This window comes from Schistocerca cancellata, chromosome 4 (genome assembly GCF_023864275.1).
Source record: "Schistocerca cancellata isolate TAMUIC-IGC-003103 chromosome 4, iqSchCanc2.1, whole genome shotgun sequence".
NCBI lineage: Eukaryota > Metazoa > Arthropoda > Insecta > Orthoptera > Acrididae > Schistocerca > Schistocerca cancellata.
In genome coordinates, this window is record NC_064629.1 from 364,925,278 (window position 1) to 364,952,629 (window position 27,352).

The following is a 27,352-nucleotide window of genomic DNA, read 5'->3' on the forward strand; positions in this document are numbered from 1 at the left end:
ATTCTTTTCGGAAATCGATAAATACAGCATCTAGCTGATTGCCATGATCCACGTCTTTCAGTATATTGTGTGAGAAAAGTGCAAGTTGCGTTTCATATTATCAATGTTTTCGGAATCCATGCAAGGTAGCATTCTGTTCGACATACCTCATTGCGTTTGAACTCAGAATATGTCGTATGTTCTCAGATTCTGCTACAAATGTATGCGAAGAATATTGGACGGTAGTTTTGTGGATCACTTGTGTTACCCATGTTGTAGCTGGTTCTGACCTGTAGCAACTTCCAACTACTGCGCACGGTTTTTTGTTCGAGGTATCTACGGTAGATTATAGTCAAAGGAAGGGCTAACTCAGTTCAAATTCAGTATAGAATTGATAGGGACTCCGTCAGGCCCTGGAGTTTTGTTCAGTTTTAACGATTTCAGTTGGTTCTCAACGCCACTGACACTAATATGTGTTTCACTCACTCTTTCACTGGTTCGAGAAATGGGCAATACTCCTGGGTTCTCCTTTGTAAAGGAACCTCTGAAAATGGAGTTAAGCATTTCTGTATTTACTATGCTATCCACAATTTTAGTTCCTGTCTCGTCCATGTGTGCCTGGACACTAATTTTTGTGTCACTAACAGCTTTTACATATGACCAGAAACTCTTTGGGTGTTGTGAAACATCTTTCGACAGTATTCTGCTACGGTAGTCTTTGAAGGCTTCACACATTGCTCTCTTGACAACTAAAGGTGATTCATTTAGCATCTCTGTATTATAGCTCTGTGGTTTATTTTACACCTATTATCAGCGCTGGATTAGCCACGAAACAAGAGTTAGCATATGTTACGGGGCCCGCAAACTAGGATGGTGTCCATATCTACAATAAGTAGTAACAATTTTAACTCTTTTTCTAAAAGCGAGCACTGGCCACTCCATACATTATAGGTCATAAGTTGACAACACCGCAAAGCTTACAGGAGAATTCTTTAATATTCTCCGAGCTGACCGTAATAACCCGAGCAGTTGGAATAGGGTTCTATGATTGCTAAAAAGAAAGTAACTAACAAAAATCGTATTTATTTTTGTAAGGTCTATTACAGTTGTTCATTCTTTCTACTGTGTATTTACCTTTCTTACAGTACTTTTATACTAGAGTGAATGTTGCTTTCTTGTTGGTGGACTATTGCTGTATGTATTGTAGTTTCGCGGTACCTTCGTTTATTTTGTGTCGTTTTTTGGCGATCACTATGGACTAATCAGACACAATACGACTGTTTAAAATCAGTAGAACATATTAAGAGACTGAAGCGTAATTTATCTATTGATTGTGAAATTTTCCGACAGGGAAACAAGAAGCACTGAAGAATAAGACAAGCTTATTTGTTTTGTTTATGCGCCATACTAAGTTTAAAAAATGGGTTCTGAGTGCAACGTATATAACAATGTACGTATCAATGATCGGTGTTTGATCTGATCATAAAATCTCATCGTTATAATTCATTTACTCGCGAATACAGTATGTCGAACATCGTCACAGGTGATGCAACATGGGTTCATCACTTCGAACGGGAAACAAAACTGCAATCCATGGTGTGGCGCCACACCACCTCTCCTCCAAAGAAAAAGTTCAAAGCCGCACCCTCAGAAGGTAAAATAATGACCACGGCCTTCTGGGACCCTGAAGGGGCTATTCTGTTTGATGCCCTCCTCGTGGTGCAACGATCGACTCTTAAGTGCATTGTACTACCCTCAGGAAATTGAAGAAACGACTTCAGCGTGATCGTCGCCACAAAAATACAAACGATGGAATCAAAAAATAAGTATTTTTGAAACCAAATTGTACGGATAAAAAGAAAGACCACATCATTTCCATTAAGATTATTAAAAATTTTGCGTGCCCTGGATTTGCACTCACAACGTGCAGTTTACGATCCTAGAGCTTCGGTCACTTTTTGATGTGAAAGTTCTTTGGACATGTGTAAAATTTCAGGTCGTGACGTTTTGCAACACATGCGTTACAAGTTTTTTTTAATCGTCTGCCCCCCGTCCGGCAGACCGTTCGCCGGGTGCCGGTCTTTCAATGTGACGCCACTTAAGCGACCTGCGGTCGACGAGGATGATAGGATGATGATGACAGTACAACACCCAGTCCCTGGGCGGAGAAAATTCCCCGACCCAGCCGGGAAAGTGAGGGGGTCACATAAATATCAAGCAGAAAAATGTTGTAGGCGTGAACCGTACGAGACAAATATAGGCTGTCATGGACTATTAGGCAGATCTTTTTTGAGATCTACAATTTGGTATATAATTCAGTAGCTTAGGCCCTCGGGCTTAGAGAGGACAACGAATAAGCTGTGTCGATGTAAATGAATGAACTCGGAGGAAATTATGCCGCCTGTACACTATTTTACAATATGCTATCTAAACCCTGACGTTACATCAGGATGATGCAGTGCTAAAATGTAGATCTCAAGAATATGTGTATAAAACACCATGATAGCATACGTTTACCTTATACGGTTCACCCACAATCGTCAGTTTAATGTTTTGTATTCGTTCAACGACTTAAAAAAGACGAAAATGGTGATTGTGGGTGAACTGTATGCATAAACAGACATTATCATGGTGTTTTATTTACGGTACATGCTTTTGGGGACATGTCAACATATACGTCGCTCTACTAGTACATTCCAAAGAGTGAGTTACTTTTATTTTCACACATAAAAGAAAATAAATAAATTAATTTTTGAAAGATTTTCTTTTTGATTTTTCTGAAAATTATTCACACTTGTTCTCGTAACTTCAAGTGATTTGTTCTCCTGTCGAGAGCTTTGTTGATAGTTGTATGTGTTAGTGATTGGGCATATCTGTTTTCTCTGTCAGGACGTTATTCAACGAATGTAATTTTCGGGTAGCTTCACCGCAGTACATTGTCGGTTCGGAACGAATGTGTACAGGTGTCTGCGAACGTGCCGCTGTGTCCATGTTAGACTCAGCCTGGCCTTTTCCCTCTCCTGTTTCATAACGTTACTGTCTGTGTACAGAGAGACGAAGGCGGTCCTATGCATTTTAGAGGGTCTACTGTATCCCAAGAAATTATATTTCGCCATTTTTTTGCAAACGAGGGCCCACCAGGGTGAACAACTGAGGGCTGCGAAACATAGGACCCAATCTTACACCACTGCATAGGTGGTTTCAGAAAGTCGAATTCATCACTTCGGTCTTCCCATACGAGACATGACACAGCCAACTGGCCCTGGACTCTGTACAAAATGGATGTAAATTATAATACCGATGTGTATCGCCATCGGATTAAATAGTAGAATTCCATTTTATTCTGTAATTTATTTTTAGTTCTACGCAGATCGAGGTAGTAGTCAACATGAGCAGTCGGCCTAGAGATACGGACCGATAGTACGGACCTAGAAGTGCAAAGCGCAAAGCAAAAAATGAAATGGGAAAAAAACCTGTTGTATCAAAAACTCATAAGTTGCCAGTTTTTTTATGTTCACAATGGTGTTGCTGAATCTAAACAAACTGAAGCATAAAATATAGAAGTTGCATTTTATTGTACAGATGATGGCAGTAGGCCCAGTATAAAATATTTATTATAATTTTCAACTCTTTCCGGTGTAGCCACATGTTTTACAAGTGATACTGCTGTCGAACGGACAGGAAGTCCTCCCAGTTCAGCGGCATCGTCATCCAAGCCCTCTCGTCCGTGAAGACGTATTCTTCAAGCCAAACAGAGGTGGAAAGTATATCACATGTTATGATGTTATTACCATGTTCTTCGCGCCAAAAACCACACGAAAGTAATTTATATTCTAACCGTATTGGAGAAAGGCTGAGCAACTTTGATTGAAATTACTGGATTGCGAATGGAAATACATAAGTGTAAGATATTAACAGTAATTTTTTGACTTCAAAGAAAATGTACGACAAAGAAAATAAACCACGATTCTGTCAAAAGTAATTTTTCACGTATAGACATAAGCTACCGAATAAAACTCACGGGGGAGATTGGTTGTGTTATTCAGAATCTAAAGGGAACCTTTTCTGTTTTGTTTGCAAGGATACGCATTCATATGGTTCGTCACGGCTTAAGAAAGATGGATTACATTACTGGAAGAACGCAAATATTTTATTGAAAATGCCTGAAGAAAGCACTTCACGTAGACAACCGATAATTTGAAACTTCCTGGCAGATTAAAACTGTGTACCGGACCGAGACTCGAACTCGGGACCTTTGCCTTTCGCGGGCAAGTGCTCTACCAACTGAGCTACCCAAGCACGACTCACGCCCCGTCCTCACAGCTTTACTTCTGCCAGTACCTCGTCTCCTACCTTCCAAACTTTACAGAAGCTCTCCTGCGAACCTTGCAGAACTAGCACTCCTGAAAGAAAGGATATTGCGGAGACATGGCTTAGCCACAGCCTGGGGGATGTTTCTAGAATGAGATTTTCACTCTACAGCGGAGTGTGCGCTGATATGAAACTTCCTGGCAGATTAAAACTGTGTGCCGGACCGAGACTCGAACTCGGGACTTTTACCTTTCGCGGGCAAGTGCTCTCCGCAATATCCTTTCTTTCAGGAGTGCTAGTTCTGCAAGGTTCGCAGGAGAGCTTCTGTAAAGTTTGGAAGGTAGGAGACGAGATACTGGCAGAAGTAAAGCTGGGAGGACGGGGCGTGAGTCGTGCTTGGGTAGCTCAGTTGGTAGAGCATTTGCCCGCGAAAGGCAAAGGCCCCGAGTTCGAGTCTCGGTCCGGCACACAGTTTTAATCTGCCAGGGAGTTTCATATCAGCGCACACTCCGCTGTAGAGTGAAAATCTCATTCCACAAGCGATAATTTCGTTGCTAGTGCGCAAAGACAAGGCTGCACGTATCGATTCTCAACTCGTGAGTCAAACTGAGACCGAACAATCGTATTAGCAGTCATTTAGAACGAATTATTACAGTTATAACTTTTTAGCAGAACTAGGTCTTGCGTTTCGGGGTAGTGATGAAATTGTTGGATCACCTCACAATGGAAATCATTTAGGTATATTCATGCAAATAAAGGAAAGAAACTCACGACACATTTGTCAAAAACATTTACCCATTGAATTGCATGAAGCATACGGGATCATATTATTTGTGAAATTAAGAATTGGAAATATTATTGTGTTTCACTGGATTTGGCTCTAAATATATCGCATGTAGACCAGCTGACTCTGATAATGTGCTCTGTCCTGCGATCAGGACCAGTGGAAAGTTTTGTAAGGTTGGACATGGAAGGCCATACTGCTGAGCAACTCGTCCATAGCTTGCTATATTTTTTAAGTGAGAATGACATTGATATCAAGGATGATGATATTTGGTTTGTGGGGCGCTCAACGACGCGGTTATCAGCGCCCACACAAATTCCCAGTCGTTACTCTGTCTCGTCTCGCCATTTATCCCGAATGATGATGGAAAGGTGAGGACAATATAAACACTCCCAGGGCCGAGAAAAATCCCCAACACGGCCGGGAATCGAACCAAGGACCCCATGGCCCAGAGGTAGCAATGCTAACCACTTTTTTTTTCTGCCCTCATTTTGTTCGTTATTGTTCGCTGCATTTTTTCGGGGCGGACGTCCCATGACGCTTGTTCATGCTCATCATTGATCCATTCTCTTAGTTTTTTATTGCAGAGGGCAGCTAACTCTCCGGCCGAACACGGTGAGCTACCGTGCCGGCATCCATTAGACGACTAGTTGTGGACTTGATTTCAAGCATTGTCTTGAGCAAAGCTACATACATGGGTATGAAATACAGCGTCTTAGAAACACCAATTAAGAAGATAAATAAATACGAAGAATACCTTCTCTGCTTCACACATTCATTAAATTTTTTTGACAGGTGCGCTGCAGAATGCTGTACAGAAACATTCTTTTTTTTTGACTTCGTTGAAAACCCCTATACACTTTTTTTCCGCTTTTGCATAGCGACGGGCTATTTTTTTGAAAGCAATGAAAGAAACTGAACCAATCGACTGTCTTTCTAGGCTGACTGAGGAACACAGTTTTCCAAAGCTACGTGCTTCGTTAATTACATTCACACCCAAGAAAGAAGTAGACTACATTGGCAGTCGATTGGATTACACTGTTGCTAGTTTAAGGATTTTGGAAGACGCTATCCAAGACTTACCTGATGATGCAGAATACAAAGTCGATGTCTTACTGTGTGAAGATCATACGAACTATGTGAAGCGTACAACACAGTACTGAGAGGAAGGCTTTCAGGCGCCAAGACCGACTGCACGCCTTCTGGGATTTCCACTCAGTCATGCAGTTACAGAGTTCGACTACCACCGATCGAGTTTTCCGCTGACACGGTGCATTGAAATCGTTTCTGGCAACAGTTCGGATCCTCAGTCGAAGCAGACCAGAATTTGTCAACTGTCAACAAACGTATGTTTCTTCGAGGACATCTGGAAAGGGAATCCAACAATTTGCTTCACGGCATAGCTGTAACTGCAGTTGCTTCTGAACAAAGCAAGAAAATTTTACGTGTATGCTATGGCGATAGAAACAGAATTATCCTGGAGCATCTTGACTATTTAGGAGACATCACACTTGTGACATCCGATTCTCCAGAACCTCTTAACATTTATTGAACGAAACAAGTACATTCAAACTCTGCAGGTAATAGTGTCCACAGGTGTAAGTATACATTCATGCTGAGTTTTAGATGCTGGCAGACAGACTAACTTCATGAGTATATCATTTATCTACGGTTTATTTGTTGCGAATCACCAATTGGCAGTTGATACTACTGAGTCTTCTTTCACTGTGTCACAGTCACATCAGCTAGTCTGCTTGACGGTGAGAATAACAGCAATACTCACTTTACCGAGCGAGGTGGCGCAGTGGTTAGACACTGGACTCGCATTCGGGAGGACGACGGTTCAATCCCGCGTCCGGCCATCCTGATTTAGGTTTTCCGTGATTTCCCTAAATTGCTCCAGGCAAATGCCGGGATGGTTCCTTTCAAAGGGCACGGCCGACTTCCTTCCCCGTCCTTCCCTAATCCGATGAGACCGATGACCTCGCTGTCTGGTCTCCTTCCCCGAAACAACCAACCAACCAATACTCACTTTGCAGATACCACAATCGAGAGTTTTCATTCCTTTTCAAGACGCTTGTCAGTACCTCAAGAGCTCAAAATCTGACACATTAGTATTATAATACTTGTTAGTATATCAACGATTTAATATAGAGTAATTGTTCGCAAGTCAGAATGTGTAGCCAAAGATCGCTTGCAACATCGGGACAGGTTTTATATTCCTACTCGTATTTGACCTACCACAAGAATCGCACCAAAGTATCCAGTCAGTCATCATGAGATGCTCTTAGTGACGCAACTAATAGCCGGCCGGAGTGGCCGAGCGGTTCTAGGCGCTACAGTCTGGAACCGCGCGACCGCTACGGTCGCAGGTTCGAATCCTGCCTCGGGCATGGATGTGTGTGATGTCCTTAGTTTAGTTAGGTTTAAGTAGTTCTAAGTTCTAGGGGACTGATGACCTCAGATGTAAGTCCCACAGCGCTAAGAGCCATTTGAACCATTTGAACCTAAGCGCTTATTCCCTCGGCTGCGGACTCCTTGACCAGTTGCGACCATACAAAGTATAAAAACACGCTTAAAACATCCAAAACCGATTTCATGGAACACCGTTGAGAGTTGCGTCTTCCTGTTTGCATATGGGGACCCAATATTTAATGTGCACTCCAAACCACGTTGCAAATTAGCATTTTTCTCATATCTAAATCATTGGCAGTCGTTGCCAGAGGTGAAAGAAGCGGTTAGTAAGAGAAAAAAGACCGACTGAGGATCGAAACCCGAAACTTTGGGACTGCAGTCTGGTATTTCTGCTACTCCTCCTACCACAAGACCTTATCCTTTCCGTTTCCTTCCCTATCTTTCTCCAATCCGTCCTTGTATTCCGTCTTTACTGATTTCGTCGTCAACAGGACGTTAAATGTCAATCTTCCTCCCTTTCTTCTATACGCGAGCGCTAACTATATGGTCACTAGATGAAACTATACAAGATGCTGAAATCAGTAACCAAAACAATCTGTCCGTAGGTGTATGAGCTATTGATTATGACATCAAATATTATAAATTCTATATACAGGGTGTTTCAAACTGAATATATGGGTTTTAAGGCTTTATCGCATTTATTACATTCAAATTACAGTTATAAATAATTCATCAAATCAAATAGAAACTCAAACAGCTTTTCTTAAAATTATTGACTGTGAGCACCACTCGTCACACATCGAGTCGATAGGTGAGTTCTTCTCAAACCTTGCTCAGTGCGTCTAGTATAATTGTTGCAACACTACTGTTTCTAAAATCAGGTAGACCCGCTGGTAGCGGAGGCGTACACATACGACCCTTTATGAAATCCCAAAGGTAAAAATTGTATGTGGTCAGATTGTGTGTGAACGTGATGGTCTTGTGAAAGAAGCTCTGCCAACCGGCCACTTGTGCTCAATCCAGCGGTCGGGTACAGCGTCGGTTAACCAATCGCGTACTGGGTTATGAGAATGAGGCGGCGCACTAACTTGCTGCCATATAAAGTTCTGTGGTTTCGCTTCGTCCAGTTAAGCATAGAGCCATTCTTATAGCGCATCAAGATAAGAAAAACCAGTTACAGTTGCTTCACCGAAAAAGAAAGGCCCATAAACTTTCCGCCGTGATATGGTTCAAAAGCATTCAATTTAGGGGAGTCTTGTTGCAACCGGACCATCTTGTGGGGATTTCCTGAACAGCCCCCCCCCTCCCACGCTCCCACAGATGCGCACATTATGTGTGTTCACATTTCCACTTAGGTGAAATGTCGATTTATCACTGAAGACGACACGTCCAGAAAATCTTCCTCATCATGCAGCAACATTTCGCTCGCAAAGTTGAAACGTAAATCGTGGTCTGTAAGCTTTAGAACCTGTAGCAGCTACAAACGATAACGCCGTAGTTTTAAGCGTCTCCTTAAAAGTCTCCACACAGACTAACTAAGGACTAGCCTTCCGAACTAATTTCTTGGGCTGCGCGTGAACTCTCACGCGTTCAACAAGTTCTTCAGTCACTCTTCGTCATGTCATACTCTTCCCCTTACGAACATGTATACAGACGAAACTATTTGATTTGCTCTTTCATTTGATGTACTATTCATAATTGTAAATTGAATGTAATAAATGCTACAAAACCTTTAATGTAATATGTAAACAGAATTGGCATTCATATGCGGACTTTACTTCTGTAGAAGTTCCGGACACTGGAGGGTTTGAAAAAAGGCGTCGGTCTTATGACTGCCGTGAGTCTGGAGAAAATGATTCGGAAATTCGAAGAGGCGGTTTCTTTTGGTTTGCGACTTGGCATTTTTGTTTACTGTACTATATACGGGTGATTATAATTAAACTTCCAAAACGTTGTAGAAATAACACCACTGGTCAGAACGACGCTAAACTGCAACGTAATATTATCGGCGAAGGGAGAAAACGTGTGGTAGAAGAAAAAAGTAGTGTGAAAATAGATCAATAGATGGCGCTGTATGTGTCACAATACGTAAATGGAAACACCTGTCATGCGCACGACCCACTGAAGTTAGTACGAACACGCCGGGTACACGGCTTATCCACCTTTCGCGTCTGCGACGTTCGCTATGACTGTCTCAATGCAGGATCGTGCTCTGCTTGTAAAGCTGTATTACAAGAATGATGACTGTGCACACGTCGCTCTGTAGAAGTTCCGGACACTGGAGGGTTTGAAAAAAGGCGTCGGTCCGATGACTGCCGTGAGTCTGGAGAAAATGATTCGGAAATTCGAAGAGGCGGTTTCTTTTGGTGTGCGACCAGGTAGAGGGAGAAAATGAATTGATTCGACATCAGTGGAAGCAATGACCACAGCAATGCAAGAGAAGACGAGTGGTGGTGTGCAAACGTGTAGTGCACGGCGAATTGCCCGAGCATTGGAAATACCCGTGAGCACGGTGCGTAAAATCCTACAAAACATCCTTCTTTGCTATCCATTCAAAATTACCCATGTGCACGAGTTGCTTCCTGTTGACCTGCCAGCAAGAGAGACCTTTGCTTCAGAATTTCTTGCTCGCATGGAAGTGGACAGTGACTGGCCGCGGAAGATTTTGTGGCCAGACGAAGCCCACTTCCACACAGAATTGTCGAGTATGGGCAACGGAAAATCCACACGCAAATTAACCAGTACCACTTCATCATGAAAAGGTCACTGTGTGGTGCGGGTTTACAGCATCGTTTATCATAGGGCCATATTTTTTCGAAGAGACAGGTGCTTCCGTTCCTGTTATCTGTACCGTAACTGGTAAGAGCTATGACTGTCTTTAGCGCAACAACGTCATTCCGGCTCTTGAACAGCGCTGATGTGTGGATGGGATCATTTTTATGCAAGATGGCACACCTCCGCACATTGCAAATCCAGTTAAGCAGCTGCTGATCCGCTATTTCGGAAATTCTAGAATTATCAGCCGCCATTTCCCTACAGCCTGGCCGTCCCGATCTTAATCCGTGTGACTTCGGGTTTTGGGGCTACCTGAAAGATGTTGTGTTCAGTGTTCCGATTTCGAACTTCGCTACATTGAAGGCATGCATTGCGCAACACGTTCTGAACATTACCCCGGAAACACTTCGAACAGTTGCGGAACATGCTGTTTCTCGATTTCAACTTGCAGAAAACGGTGGACAGCATATTGAACATATTTTTCACCAGTCACACGGAAATTAGAAATCCGATTTGATTTTGATTGATACTTTTTATGCGCTTTTTGGCCTCAGGACAGTTAAAAACCGATTTTTCCCATCCGATGTAATATGAACTTGCTGTTGTGGATGGGCTTACGTAATTAACAGTATCGCACCTGCACACCCATGCCCACTGGGTATTACAGTCCGTTTAACGTCAAACGTACACCTTGGGCATTTTTGTGTGATTCATTTGTCATTTGTAGTCGACCACTATTAAATTATGATGCTTACAGCACCATCTATTGCTACATTTCGTTACTTCCAATGTTTTGTTACAATGTTTTTCTTCTACCATACGTTTTCCCCCCTTCTCCGATAATATTCCATTGCAATTTGACGTCATTCTGACCAGTGGTGTTATTTCTACGGCGATTTTAAAGTTTAACTATAATCACCCTATATATTCGGGAAGGCCGCACTTCAAATCCCCTGCCGGCAATCGACATCAATGTTTTCCATGGTTTTCTTAAATATATTAAGCCGAGTGCCGCGACAGTTCCTTTAGAAAGGACACTGCCGATTACCCCATCTTTCCCCCAACTAAAATTTTTGCTCCGTTTCCAATTATCCCGTCTTTGAAGAGATGTTAAACCTTAATCTTCTTCGAAAAAGACGGAACGCGATGAGGGATCTGGTAACGACATCCTTATATAATCCCGGATTAGGCTGTACCTAAATCATGTAGTGATGGCACAAGGAGAACAGCGCACAAAACAACTATTGCCCCAAAACTGAACCATACCTCTTTCATAACAAATTGGATTAAAGTTATTAGAAAGAATTATTTAAGCATGTATGTATGGTCAATAAATATGACAGGTCTACAAATAGGACTGGCAGAAAAATACCATTTTTAAAATGGGAAAAAAGAGGTTAATGTAATGAAGTGGTTCACGGAACTTGATGCACATTAGTTCTGTGCAGACATTGTATACTGGGTGCACCAGTAGGACAAATGAATGGACAAACATGAAGAATATGTTTAATAAAATGAGAACCATTGATACTCGACAAAGTTGCAGCAAAATTTATTTTGACACTTTTTCTTCATGCGTACTCTTTGTTACCACAATTTTTTAACCCCTTCGTATTTATATGCTGGGAGGCTACCAACAAATACTAGTAGCTTGTTAAACGTGTCACTGAAGATGTATTGCACTTCTAAAACATATTTCTAAGTTTTGGTTTGGTTGATAGATACATTGTTGTACTTACAAAGTATAGAGGTGTCTAATCTATGATTCTCACCTCTAATGAATTTTATAGTGTAAATTAAGAAGTGAAAATCCTATAAGCCACGAGTTCATCACGAAACTCATAAATTAACGATCACAAATGAGCAAATTTGTGTAGCACAATTCGCAGGTTTTTTACTAGGTTGCAAAGTGATGGACTGGAAGATACCGCTATCTGTGTGGTAAATAACTGTAGCAATTGCTTCGGCCTATGTACGTGGTAGGAGCTGTCTAAAGAATGTGTCAGCTTCTACGTAAATTTAACAGCATTTATTGACAAATAATACAACTTTTTTCGGTCGTATCTTACTTCCATTTCTACAGTAGTTTCCTGCTGGGACACGTCTATGAATAAATTTTCAAGCCAATAGTAGGTTTAGATTCTGTGCGTTATCTAAATGTTTTCAGTACAAGTGGATGTCAAGTGCAAGTGCTGTTGTGTAGAGCAGTTTAATTTTTCAGTCAAATAAGAACCTAATATCTGACAAGGGAACTTCATCAACTTGTCCTCGTATTTCCTTGGTAAAAAACACATGAGCTAAATATCAACCCTATCAATCGATCTCACTCGAAAATTCGGGCCATATGCAGTTACTACGCAGGTATGGCCCTCACAACGTACAGCTTTTAAACATTCGCGCGCTCGGGTTACTCGTCACGCGTCCCCCTTCACTGCGGCCGCCGTAATGCCCGAACGTGAAGTGCTGTGCAACAGTGAGTCCCCCAAAATCTGAAGTGTGAAAAGCGGAGGAGGGAATAATAGTACGAAATTAAACCCATATAGTGGAACTCTTACAAGAGTACTCCAGTTTAATAGTGTCAGCTTTACATATAAAAAAAAAGTGCATCGATTATATTCAAAATTAAATTACGCTACACTACATGTTGAATGCTGAAGATTAGATGGGTAGATCACATAACTAATGAGGAGAAATTTGTGGCACAGCTTGACTAGAAGAAGGTATCGGTTGGTAGGGCATATTCTGAAGCATCAAGGGATCACCAATTTAGTATTGGAGGGCAGCGTGGAGACCAAGAGATGAATACACTAAGCACATTCAGAAGGATATAGGATGCAGTAGTTACTTGGAGATGAAGAATCTTGCACAGGATAGAGTAGCATGGAGAGCTGCATCAGACCAGTCCCTGGATTGATGACCACAACAACAACAACATGTTGGAAAACCGTCTCTTTCGTTTCCATTGCAATTATGAATCGCAATATAAAAATGTTCAAAGCAAAGGGATCTTTGACACCCGCTACACCTTATAAATTGCGCACTTTACTAGCATCGAAACAGTATTTATCTGGATATTCACAGTATTCTGGTCGGGCACTGGTGTAGCCGCTTCGATACCACGCGTACTGGAAGACTAACCTAAACGCTGGTGCGTATATAACTGCCTGTAAAGAAGCGACTGTATTTGCAGGACGGTGTTCTGATGAACGAAGTTTACATCGATACTCAGAAGTCGTACCGAGTTGGTAAACCTCCGGATAAACCCCTTGAACACGCGGAAACCAAATATGTCTAGCGGTTGGCAGCGTCTTGTACCTCCTGGTGGCAATATGGAAAAGGCGGTGTCTTCTACTCCGTGTCCTTCATGCACTGACAAACTTTTGTGACCAGAAAACGAGGCCACTATTAAAACTGATCTGTTATCATCTCGGATGATTTTATAAAACACCTCTTCATGCCACTTTTGTAAGTGTTCCTTGTTCACTTTCCCAGAAGATGAGGCGACAGCTACAATATTGTCCGCGTGAAAAAAAAAATTGTTTGACACGTGGCACAAACGATCCGATCGACTCTTTTAAAACAATAAACAGAAGTGACTGCAAGTGTCCATCTGCAGATATCGTTGGTATTACTGTGTAGGTATGAGTTGTGTTACTGACGGACTGCACGACTGTGACGACATCTTTTGTCCCTTTTTTCGCAAGAGTTCGACCTGACGTCATTTCTAAATTAAACCCAGTCTGATCCATATTGTAAACATTCTGTTTACCGACCGCTTCCATAACAGCTCTGGTGTCGGCGACGAATTTTTCACAGGCAGTAATTATGGCTGTTTCATCACATAGCTTTTTGGTGTTGTAACAAGGGTTATGTCACGATCTTACCATGAATACAAAAATGCGGCCCCTCAGGTGCTATGAGCTCTCAGTTCTCTTGTATGGTGTGGAAACATGGACCCCTACAAAGGCAACCACTGCCAGACTCCAAGCCTTTGAACTGTGTCTATACAGAAGAATGTTGAGAATATCATGGACTCAGAAAGTGACAAACGTCCATGTTCTACGTCTAGTTAACAAAAGCCCAGAGCAGATCAACATTATCAAGTGTCGCAAACTACAATACCTTGGCCACTTCATGAGGAATCCAAAACGATATGAGCTGCTTCAACGTATCCTGCAAGGTAAAATCGAGTAAAAGATACCTCCGGAACGAAGAAGATGTTCCTGGCTCGACAAACTTAGATCAAGGTTTAATATTAGCTCTGAAGAACTGTTTCGTATTGCAGCTGATAAAGACAGAATAGCCATGATGATATCCAACGTCCGAAGCGGACAGGCACGCTAAGAAGAAGAACATGGGTTATCTTTCGAGACACAATACCGTATTTCTTCTTTACCACCCAGCGCATGCCACAAAATCATTTAGGCCCCCCTCCACTGCGGCTTGAATGCCCTACGATTGTACGTTAACGTCGTGGATCGCGAAATTATCTCTATATGCATTGTTAAATTTATCTAAACAGAAGCCCGCATCTCGTGGTCGTGCGGTAGCGTTCTCGCTTCCCACGCCCGGGTTCCCGGGTTCGATTCCTGGCGGGGTCAGGGATTTTCTCTGCCTCGTGATGGCTGGGTGTTGTGTGCTGTCCTTAGGTTAGATAGGTTTAAGTTGTTCTAAGTTCTAGGGGACTTATGACCACAGCAGTTGAGTCTCATAGTGCTCAGAGCCATTTGAACCATCTAAACAGATCGTATTTACTATTGCAAGCTTTTGGCGATGCGTGCCACGGTTTTCGACGTATTTATTCCAAAAATACAGATTCCTTTTCTGTTTTAATAATTTAAAGCTCTTCTTGAAAGACAGATTCCCCTTGTTTCCACTTTTCCAAAACGCAACGATCCGTTGCATATATTCCTCTGTTACGGGCACGGGCAAAGAAGTATTCGACGAGTTTATATCGTCAAAGCAACGTCTTTGACTGCACTCCCATGCCCCGTCGAAGCAATTAAAGTGTTCGACGGATGCGACGGTGGTGCAATGATAGCTTCATTATCGCCCTCGTTATCCTCTTGTAGACATGCACCCAACGTCAACCCACTGTTTTCTCCTACATTTATTACGCCTTCATCTGTGAAGTTGTCTATGATGTCTGCAACGAAGTTGAAAGATATAAGGATAAGAATAAAGAAAGCGTCATGTGCTATCGTTTACCGTGTATAGAAGTTCGTCCAATAACCGCAAATATTGATGCTTACCGGTCACGACTTTCAAGAGTCCTAGTTCTTTGATATTTAGCCGTCATTCCATATCGCTCCCGGATGTGTCGCACGACAGCTTGTGGGTTCGCCGGTATCACGAACACTAACTAACCTCTTGCTAAACTCTGCGCACGGTACTTCGCGTTCGAGCATTACGCAGCTGCGGTAAAGCGGGGCGCGTGACGAACAACCTGAGCGCCCGAATGTTTAAAAGCTGTATGTTGAGAGGGCCATACCTGCGTAGTGACTGCATAATGGCTCGAATTTTCGTGTGAGATCGATTTCTGAGGTTGATATCTAGCTCGTGTGGTTTTTTCTCAAGAATATACAAGGTCGAGTTGGTGAAGTTCTCTTATGAGAAGTTGTACGGTGCATTCTATGACAATCGGAGTGACTGGATTCTGTTTACTTTTTGCAGACGCAGTAGTAACTGTGTACCACAGAGAACATTTGAGCTGTCATATTATGTAATACAAAGTCATATATGATCGTAGTAAGTTTTTAGCGATGTTATCTCCTGCCTCACAATTGTTATTTAAGGAAACAATACAATGGAGATAAGTTTGTGTGTAGATTTTGTAGTAACTCTCTGTCTCTTTCATACGTTTCGTGACGAGCTTGTGCATGTGTGCTTGAAGTCGATGGCCACATGTCTTATGACGCCGTCTTTGTCACTAACAAGACCTTAGAGCTCATTGTTCGTATACAGCTGATAGGACTGTAATCAAGAGAGGGCGTTGACAAGATTGTTTGAATACAGTTCCGTTGCGATACCTACTTCTCAGTCCAGATATACAACCTGAGTTCTTTCTGACTCATTAGCACCGTGATGGTCATTCTCGCCATGTTCTGAGGTCACTTTACAGAGTTTTAAAAGAAATCGCGGATGCAGAATGGTACTTTAACGATAGCGCTTTTCTGGTATGCGAAATACTGATCTACAAAGCTAGTCCAAATCATTTCACAACAAAAAAATCTATAAACAGGTATTGCATCCCGACCATCTCTTCAACTTAGAAAATTACGCGCTCCGAGTTAATAACATTCTTTCTCAATAACTGTTCCACATATGTCACAATCAACGTCTGCTGCCATATCTTTTACGCCACTGGTGGTGTGCCAAGTGGCTCTGCCATGTCCTCTCTCCTGAATATCCTGTAACATACCGACATCGCAAACCTGCATCACCACGCACCTTGTCGACTATGCTGCCGACGTCCCAAACCTCTCTACCCAGCCCACTCTCCAACACTCCTATTCGGCGTTCAGCTACACGGTAATTTCCACTGTCAAAATCGAATTTATTAAGTTTATCTTGTCTGTGAGTAGCTAGTTAAGACGGAGAGGTTGAAGAGATCATTGCGAATAGCAGTTCCCGTAACACAAAAACTTGTCAGCGTCTGGAAACGATCAAAATAAGCTGGATGACGTAGTAGAACTCTACTAATATTGCTCTTTTGGACTTGGGGAAAGACCGTCCGGAGTGGCCGTGCGGTTCTAGGCGCTACAGTCTGCAACCAAGCGACCGCTACGGTCGCAGGTTCGAATCCTGCCTCGGGCATGGATGTGTGTGATGTCCTTAGGTTAGTTAGGTTTAATTCGTTCTAAGTTCTAGGCGACTGATGACCTCAGAAGTTAAGTCGCATAGTGCTCAGAGCCATTTGAACCATTTTTGACTTGGGGGAAACAACTGACGCAATAGTTGCACTAAGGCAACTGATGGAGAGGCACAGAGAAGTACAAGCCGAATGGCATATGGCCTTTATCGATCTTGAGAAGGCATATGACAGGGTGCCGAGGCAAGAGATATGGAGATGTCTGAGAAGTAAATGCCTGCCAGAAAAACATATCTGGGTGGTAGAAGACATGTATGAAGGTGCAATGATACAATTCAGGAGCAATGCAAGTGCAAAAAAGGCATTTCCAGTGAGAGTGGGACTACATGAGGGATCTGCTCTCAGCCCATATCTCTTTGACCTTGTCAAAGCTCAGAAACTTGGCCAATTACAAAAGCCCAAGAGAAAAAGATGGAAGTGGCAGAAATGAGAATGTTAAGGTGGATGAGTGGGGTGACACGAAAGGATAAACTAACGAATGAGTACATCAGGGGAACAGTGAAAGTGGGGCCCCATCGGGAAGAAGATCCAAGAAAGTAGGCTAAGATGGTATGGACATGTGCAGAGATGAGGGGAGCACCGTGTGGGAAGCAGAGAAATCGCAGGATCAAGGAGAAGAGGAAGACCGAAACTGAGATGGAAAGACAAAGTAGCAGGAGACCTACTGGAGAAAGGATGTCTCAGAGAAGAAGCACTGGATAGGCAGTTATGGAAGAGAAGGATCCAGCAAAGCAACGCCGACCCCACATAACGTGGGAAAAGGCTGAGATGATGATGATGATGTTGATGATGATGATGATGATGATGAGACTTGGGGAAAACAACTATACACACATGGCGCTACAGTGACTATCAGAAACTAGTATGAACGGACTTCGTGACCCCCAAATTCTTTTAAGTTGGAAATTTTGGGGTAGGGGAGAGTGTTGTACCTTGGTACACTTTACAGAATGTCGATTGTACCAGCCCTGTAATGGAGGTTTAACATATTTCCTTGCCCATTTTAAATGATGGCATTCACTTTTAAGTGCTGCAGTCTTTTTATGAAATTACAAAAACTACTCCAGAAAATTAAGGTTTTCCCAAATGTGAAAACAATATGGTCAAATAACTTGTGTAGCGTGGCCATTTTTATCTGATACTATCCACTAACATATTTCAGAGGACGATATGAATATTCCCTTGATCAAATAGTCGTTCAGTTACACTGCTCTGTAACTGCAGATCTGGATTAGGTTCGCCAGTGGCTGTTTTAATTTCACTGTTCCGTGTCTTTACCTTTTCTCTCTATTACAATGGAGGTTTCCAAGTGTTGAAAGTGTACAAGTTGGCTGCACGGGTTAACAATCCTTTTAAGAGGAGCTGGCCATCATAAAACCGTTCAGTCCTAGTAGAGTCGCAGTCTCGTGTAGCCAGACCGGCGTTCGCGTCCATTATCGTGGCTTCTCAGAGGCTGTGATGTTCGTTTCGATGCCTCGAAATAATGCTCAGCTTAAATTTTCGGAATCCAACTTTCTGCTCGGGTCATATTCGTTCTGGGCAGCACGTGCTTTTTCATTGTGTTTTTGTGCAGAGCATCAAATAGGCCCTCTTCAGAATTTCTGCCTTCCTGCACACCTAAGAGCACTATCCGTTCAACATAACGAAAATTCACGAGAATAGGAGATTGTTTAACATCCTCACTCGAGTTTTACTGGTCGGTGCTCCTGATCTTTGCCGCCATAGGCCAGCGAGTTCCTCTGATTTGGCGAAAAACAGCTGAGTTTCAGTGCAGCCGGGAGGAAAACACTTCGGATTAGCAGAGTAAAGAATTCATGTTAGGCTTTTGCAGAATTTAGGACAGGAGTGAGACTTCATTAGAGATACTGAAGACACGAAATCCGCTGCTACTAGAAGGATGTCCGTACTTAAGCAATAAGTACAAAGAGAAGGCCGAAATCACATTCTCCAGCCGTCGCACCCGCCGGTGTCGTTCACATGTGAAGTTTAATTCGCCCCCTTCAGGAGCTTGTTGCTCTCGATGCATACTTTGGCGGTCTTATGGTGTTCACTCCAACATTTCGGTTTGCTTTCTACATTTAACTAACGACCCGTAAAGTCACTGGGCATGTCTACGAATTATTATCGAAACACTGTTCCATCCTCTCTAGCACCTGTGCCAAGATTATACTTCTCCTGTTTCAGGACAATAAATCTAATTCTTATAGTGACCATTTGTTTCCATTCAGAGCTAGAAGACCCCTCCTTCCATTAATATATCTATGTGGGTGGTGTGTTATCCATTTGTTTCACACATAATTGGACCATCTCTACTAATATTCTTTTAAATAAGGCGTTTCCACTGTGTGACGGTATCTTTGTCTTAAATTAATTGTACATGATCATTTGGGGTGGTTCGTCTCTCCGTTGGTGACCAGAGTATGGTCCTGTGCATCATAGGGTATGCACGCAACAACGACACCTCTCACTAGGAACAAAAATTTGACTGAAATTCAAAAGTGCTGCAGTCGGGAAAATCTTGGCGATACTGCGATTTATAGTCTATCTGTTACATTATCGCTCTGCTAAATAAAAATAATCAGTAAGTGACATCAAATTTAGAAGAAGTATTATCAAAAACCGTTACAAATTAAACACATTTTCAAACAGAAGCTATTGGAAACTAACTCAGATTTTCATTTTCAAGACAGGTAAAATCGTGAAGACATTAAAGAAACTCAGTTCATTTGCAGGTGTCACATGTTCCATGATAAAAGATTTTCTTCAGTTTTAAGGTACAAGATGGTGCACGACTGATGGAGTAGGCTCACCTGTCCACATGTTATATAAATAGTTCTAAAAATGTATAGCATTTTAATTACTATAATATCTTGTACCTGAAAAATTAACAATATATTACAAATAGGTTTACTCCATTATACAGCGCTTAAATGTGTAGAACGCGAATTATTTGCAGTTGCTTCGCAAAACACAACCTCATGTCCAACAACAACAAAAACTGTAGAAAATCTCAGAAACTAAATTTTTGCCTCCTCGGTTGCTGAAGATTAGATACGTAATTCAGAAACTAATGAACAGGTACTGAATCGAACTGCAGAGGAAAAAAGTGCCGTACGACTTGGCTGAAAGAAGGGATCGGTTGGTAGGACAAACCCAGAGACGTCCAGAAATAGTTAGTTTCGTAATTGAGTGTTGCGTGTTGAGTAAAAGTTATTGAGAAAGACCAAGATTTCACTACTGTAAACAGGTTCAAATGGATGTGGTGCAAATGTATATGATCCCGCTTCTGGTCACCAGTTGTAAATGTATACAAGGTTTGGGAAAGGGGGGAGGCGGTTGTTACATGTGCCTCGTGACGACAGGGTGCAGGAGGCCGAGCGGTCAGGATTAGAGAGTGGGCATCCAGGGCTGCCGTTAAATAACAAAACAGGAAATTAGGTACAATAAAGAGGTTGTATTTCAATGCACAGTGTACAAGGGGCGCGCCTAGGGTCGGAAGTTACCAGATTTAGGCCAGTCTAGGAGATCGAACAATTAATTGAAATGGGCAATGGAAGGAGAAGCGGTTCATGTTAACTTACGTTGGTGGTCGGGCGTGAAAAGCAGAGCCAGAGGCTCTGCCTTCCCAAAAGACGTCTGTTCTGCTGGAGGTCTGGATTACAAGAGAGAGAAGCAAGTGTGTTCTGCACCGCAGACCACTCCGGCGTCCACACACGTGATCGGTATCCCGCGCACGCTATTGGCTAAAACCAATGGCGTGAATTCGCTGGCAGTTTCAGCAGAGGGCTCAGGGCGTCTCTTGTCAGCACCTTTAACTGGACAGTACTGCCTCGGTTTTGAAAGACAAGCGATTTATGTCACGCAGGCACAGGGTAAGTTACTCGGGGAGAACACATGTAAAGATTTAACTGGGCCTTTGAAATAAATTTTTTAAACCAGTTGCCTAAAATATTCCTTGACTGGCTGCGACCTTGTACAGTGGGCTGCACTTATGCAGAGATGAAGAAGTTTGCACAAGATAGACCGTCGTGGAGAGCTGCATAAACCAGTGTTCGGAATGAAGACCACAACAACAACAAAGCAACTGAAAACATTTTGTAAAATAGACTTGCACACATATTTGAAGCATTCAATTTTGGTCAGCAGAGACTCGTGAATAACTGTATTAGAGACCCATAAGTAGTGGCCTGTAGCCTATATCCCTTCTGCCGTGATGACGGCGTCACAAACCCCACGAGACACCGAAAACACTGCGGAGCCATCATGATGCATGGCCGTTCAGCTGGCGCCCACACTCAGACTGATTAGTCAGACATGGATCGAAACAATACGCCCTTCGGCCAGTAGCCCCCAAGATGTGCTCAAAAGCGCTGAGATCTCCCCTAAGATATCGGCAGAAAGGGCCACATTTCATCCCATGTGACAATTACTGACACGGGAATCCTCCGTCAACTGACTAAATAGGTGCCCGTTTGGCATTACTTCATGTGGTTTTTAAAGTACTCATACGCTGTTATCATCGTATACCAATGTGTTCGGTGACGTTTCTTCATACCTGAAGCGTCCGTTCCATGTGTTACAGCAACCCATGCAAATCGTTGCACACTGTGACAAGTGATAAGCAAAAGCAGAGGTGTGAGGTGATGACTTGTGCACACCATAACAGGAGGCATTTTTGGCCGGGATACCCCATCTAGGGTTGTTCGGCCACCTAGATTAAGTCTTTATATTTGACGCCCCTTAGGGGACTTGCGTGCCGATGATGATTAAATGATGATGAGAGCTACATACACCCAGTCCCCGAGCGGATAAAATCTCCGACCCAGTCGGGAATCTAAACTGGATCCCCCGAGTAGCACTCAGCCTCAGTGAACGATCAGCTGCAGAGGCGGACAGCCCCTTATTCTGGACGATATGGCTCTTTTGTCCTGAACTGAGCTTACAAGTGATTTAGTGCAGTGTGACCCGTGGAACCGCTGTTAAAATACGCTGTAGTAGGTGGCCTTCAGCAGCTTGTACCCACGTCAGCTGAGTCTAGCAGCGGAAATTTTCCCCGAATCGTGGTACGGCGCACCCGTTGCATGGACTGAGAGATGCGAGTTACTAGTCGGTCACTCAAAATATTTCCTCGATCAGATGCGCTGATATCGCGTGTAATATAGCATTCCTGGCGCAGCTGCTTGGCTGTTGTGGACACAGGGCTGGTTGTCGGTATCTGGGGAAAGGGAGCTTTGTCCAACCTTGAGTGATGGGCCCGTAAAGCTTTTGAATGGAATGTGGACAGGCGTACGAGCTAGTGAAGTCCTATAATGGCAGGAGTTCTCCAGCATCTATTTTGACTAAACTTTTGAATTTATTTATCATTCAGCATAAACATTTGGACACGTAAGGTACTTTGGACATTTAAGTTATTCTAGCTGAAGAGCTAAGAAAACAAGTACATAAAATTTTATGTACATTAGTTTTAAAATAGATATAAAACATGCAGTAAAACAAATAGCATAATGTGTCATGCAAGAAATGGGCTGTGAGAGGAGCCAATAAGAGAAACATTAAAGTTTTCGTTAAAATGAGCAGTTGCATGAACATTAAAATCAAAAATGAAAAGAACCTTGAAATGAATAACAAGAAAGTTAATAAAAGGAACGCCGGTACTAGGCGCTTCAATTTGGAACCGCGCGACCGCTACGGTCGCAGGTTTGAATCCTGCCTCGGGCATGTATGTGTGTGATGTCCTTAGGTTAGTTAGGTTTAAGTAGCTCTAAGTTCCAGGAGACTTATGACCTCAGATGTTAAGTTCCATAGTGCTCAGAGCTATTTGAACCATAAAAGGAACAATGAAATTAACACTAAACTTACACAAATAAAGTTGACTGGACTATGGAAGATGGGCAGCAAGCACCAACATTATATATTAAGGTCCAAGCCAACCATCCAGGAAACCTAAGCATCCTTCAGTTCATATTGATCTGTTTTTGGCCCTCGGTACTCTCTGACGTTGCAGTCACTCACAATAAGATCTACTGTCGGACGCAGAGCACCACAGTCATACTGGGGGTTTGGGATTTGCCCCATTTGTACAGAAAGTCCTGGCAGACTGCATCTGATATTCGAATCCTGTTAAGAGCTTTCCTCTGTCACTGGGGAAGTTCGAAACTAATCGGTCTTTGTGTAGAGTCGAAGGGGATCAGTGAATTGTCAAGTTGTCTTCGCTCCAGTCTGTCCGCCACTGTGCCATGATCTTCAAGTCTGTGTCTAGTAGTTGCTCCGCTAAGACTAGTGGAGGCTTCCTGGGCGTCAGCCTTCTCGCTGATAAATGAGGAATGTCCTTACGCTCTGGCAGTTCTGGGTCACTTTGAATCCTGTTCAATTGATGGACCAAGAAGCCCTTTCTGTGCAGTGGAGGTCGGACAGTGCGGGTAACAATTGAGGGGTGTACTTTTGATGGATCTACTGATTATACGTATTTTCCGTTGGAAAAAGGAGCCCTATGCAAAGGAGTATCATTAGCACAATCCGGAAATGACCAATGAACTTTCCTGCATTCTGCTCGTGAACTTGGTTGACGGCAGGCCTGGATGTAAAACAATTTTCGTGGAGCTGCCTAGAGAGGTGGCGAAATCGAGGAGTCGGTGGGCAGCCGTCAAGGCTGTAGGAAGTCAGTCGTAGGTCCTGCGTGAAGTTTTAAGAGTGTCGAATTTGTCACACTGGGAGTAAGTGAGCATCAGTGAGTAATAAAGTTGCTCTCTGAGTACGGAAGCCCTAGAAGAGTGTGCAAGTACGTCGTCGTGCGCGGGTGGGGAATTCAGTCCTCCCGCCGTTCTGGGCGAGTGCGTCTGTTTAGTGAGTGAGCATGTGCTCGATAGGCACAGACCTCGTATCAGAGCGGATAACTAGTTACAAGTGGCCCTTGATAAAAATGGCAAACTTAGCGAAATCTGAGTCAATAAATTCCAGTTGTGACCGCTGGAAATTTGAAATGTTGTGTTTTTCTATTTCTCGGATTTTGACTTTGAACTGTTATACGGCCTGGTTTTTGAAAGAGATTGTCGGCGAGAGTTGCTAGAAACCAGCTGCAGGCGATGTACTCACTGTTTGCAGATAATGTTTTCCCATCTACTTGTGGGCTTAGAGTGTTTATGAAAGTAGTTGCAGTGCTACAGGGCATTTATGCTAGTATACTAGTAGTGACAACTTTCACGCTGTTTCACGTGTCAAGCGAGGCTAGCGACCCTTTTTTGATTGATTCAGTAGTGCAACAGTGCAGAGAATCCGCCAATAGACGTTTCCGAGTAAATCCGAGGAGCAATGCGCCGCATAGTTTGGCTCGCGCCCAGCACATCGGTAGGAGCGCCTGGTTTTTGGCCGCGGCCGCGAGATGGACTGAAGTTCGCCCGCCCTCTGTTCGCGTCACGCCGATAGCCAGTACAAGTGCTAACGACATTCCACCGCTTGACACGCTGACCAATTCTATTCGTCTTAGCGATGGCATCTCTCTCTAATCCAGTTGCTTATGAAAGTATCTTAGATACAGGATGTGACAGGTATAAGTACAGATATTTCTGTTGATAACTGAGGACGGTGTACTGAACAACATTACACCAGTATTTACGTAGAGCAGTACGTTGGCGGTGCTGTCATTTATACTCAGGTGACTCATGTGAACAAGTTTCCGACGTGATTACGGCCGCACGGTGGGAATTAATAGACTTTGAACGCGAATGGTGGCTGGAGCTAGACGCATGGAATATCCCATTTCGGAAATCGTATGAAATTCAGTATTCTGCGCTCCACAGTATCAATAGTGTGCCGAGAATACCAAATTTTTGGCATTATCTCTCGCTACGGACAATGCAGTGCTCGACGGCCTTCCCTTAATGACGACGAGCAGTGGCGCTTGCGTAGAGTTGTCAGTGCTAATAGATAAGCAACGCTGCGCGAAATAACCGCAGAAATCAATGTAGAACGTACGACGAACGTATCCGTTAGGACATTGCGCTAAATTTCGCGTTATTAGGAGGTATTTAACGACTTTTCTCACCTCGGTGTAGAGACAGTAGTAACGAAGTAATAAATCTGTTGAACAGAACATCAAGATAATATTTTTCTTCTAAATAAAATTATATATATATACGAAATAAACAAGTGCTTACTTTCTCACGGACTTTAATCACAGCATCATCTCCTGGGTTGAGAACAGTGTGAGGTGGTCTTCTTCTGAATAAATACTGACGATTACTGATTCTAATCAACCCAAAAATTTCGGAAACGCAATCCTACGTTTGAAGGTACCCGAAATAGAAGTCAAATTATAGTGTACTTTGAAACTGAACTTTGGGCTAATGAAAAGGATTGTAAATTTGTGTACCATGTACTTAAATTAAAACAACTCGTTACTTACAAATAAATTTTGAAGAAAGCAAATTCTGCATCACATCTTATTCTTATAATAGAATGAACAAAACATCAACTGACAGTGGTCGCGTTCGAAAACGGATCCGTCGTATTCGTCCACACATTGCTAACAACTGGATCCTGCATCACAATAACACACCATCCCGTACTGCACTGTCTGTCGGGTGTTTTTCAGGTCAAAGTCCATTGCAGTGCTGCCACAACCCCCTTATTCACCGAACACGGCTCCGTGAAATTCTTTTTGTATTCTCAAAAGTTAAGTCAGTTGTTAAAGGATACCATTTCGCAACAGTGCATGACATCCAAACAACTGTAACAAGGGCTTGTGTTGGTATGCCAGAAGATGAGTTCTAGAAACGCTACGAACAATGGAAACACCGATGGAGTGTGTGTGAGCAGGCACAAGGGTGATAATTTGAAGGTGATACCAGAGAAGTTGTTTAAAAATGTGAGAAATGTTGTTTTTTCTAACCAGTCTCATTACTTTGTTGTCGCATGTCGCATGTTTGTGACGTAACTCAAAGGATCATGTATTATAACCAAAAGCGCGTCTTTAAAATTATCCATTATTCACAGCAGACCACCTGTGGGATTGTGGAGCCTTGTTCCTCTCATTTCATCCGACCTCACGTCTTCTTAAGACGCCGATCACCGCGTTAGACCCTCTGATGACGGGAGAACCGCAGTGAGACTACTGCATACAGTGCTCGACATTACTGGATCAGGCTCACGTATACCAATTCATGTATATTTCATTTTCTGTTCATATTGTAAATAACACTGATCATATTTTATTCATTTACTAAATATTTTGAGTATTCATAGCCAAGCCGTCTCGTGCCAACTATGGACACAACAATATGTTTCATTAAAAATCAATATAGAGCACTATAGACATCACGATTAGCCATTTCAGCCCTAATGATACTGTCCATCCGCTGTGGACAGATATTTTCACATTGGAATACGTATGAAGCTTGTCGCGCTTTTTGTCACTCCATGATGTCACCTATGATCTCGTCGTTGTTGATAATAGTAACGCCTGGCTTTCGATGGAAAGCTTGTGCTATGATGCCGCGGCTGCCAGGGGGCAACTCTCATGTTGTTTCAGGCCATTTAGGGTACATTTCTTTGTTACAAATGTGTCAAGGCGGCTGCAGTGTCAAAGCTTCTTGTACCTTCTGACATAAGTAGTGCAGGTAGCAAACAAGTGTTGAAGACTATTGACACAAAAAAATGGTTCAAATGGCTCTGAGCACTATGCGACTTAACTTCTGAGGTCATCAGTCGCCTAGGACTTAGAACTAATTAAACGTAACTAACCTAAGGACATCACACACATCCATGCCCGAGGCCGGATTCAAACCTGCGACCATAGCGGTCGCTCGGCTCCAGACTGCAGCGCCTAGAACCGCACGGCCACTCCGGCCGGCACTATTGACACAGATCGTTACCACTGACCGCTTCATCGTTAGCAGTTCCCTGACGCAAGGGCATATAACTGTCACCTCTCAGCAATTCCTAAATTAGTTTAGTCTTGCTCATCTTCAACTGTGGGGTATATGTCTTTTATAAACTGGTTCAAGTTAATTGTGCCGAATCGAGCTGTTGTAGTCGTCTTTTTGAACCATTACAGCTGTAGACAGCAACGGCCTTGCTGCAGTGGATACACCGGTTCCCGTCAGATCACCGAAGTTGAGCGCTGTCGCGCGAGGCCAGCACTTGGATGGGTGACCATCCGGGCCGCCATGTGCTGTTGCCATTTTTCGGGCTGCACTCAGCCTCGTGATGCCAATTGAGGA

At 43.0% G+C, this 27,352-nt stretch overlaps 1 protein-coding gene, 1 non-coding gene and 1 pseudogene across 5 annotated transcripts in view; 2 read left to right on the forward strand and 1 right to left on the reverse strand.

Moving 5' to 3' along the window:
• The window catches only part of LOC126183662 (metal cation symporter ZIP14-like), a 386,045-nt gene that overhangs the window by 117,349 nt on the left and 241,344 nt on the right, over positions 1-27,352 (reverse strand). The gene's annotated exons all lie outside the window — the stretch shown is intronic.
• Positions 4,684-4,758, forward strand: Trnas-cga (transfer RNA serine (anticodon CGA)). The gene has a single exon. It is a non-coding gene; the product is annotated as a tRNA-Ser (tRNA).
• Positions 27,195-27,312, forward strand: LOC126186017 (5S ribosomal RNA; annotated as a pseudogene).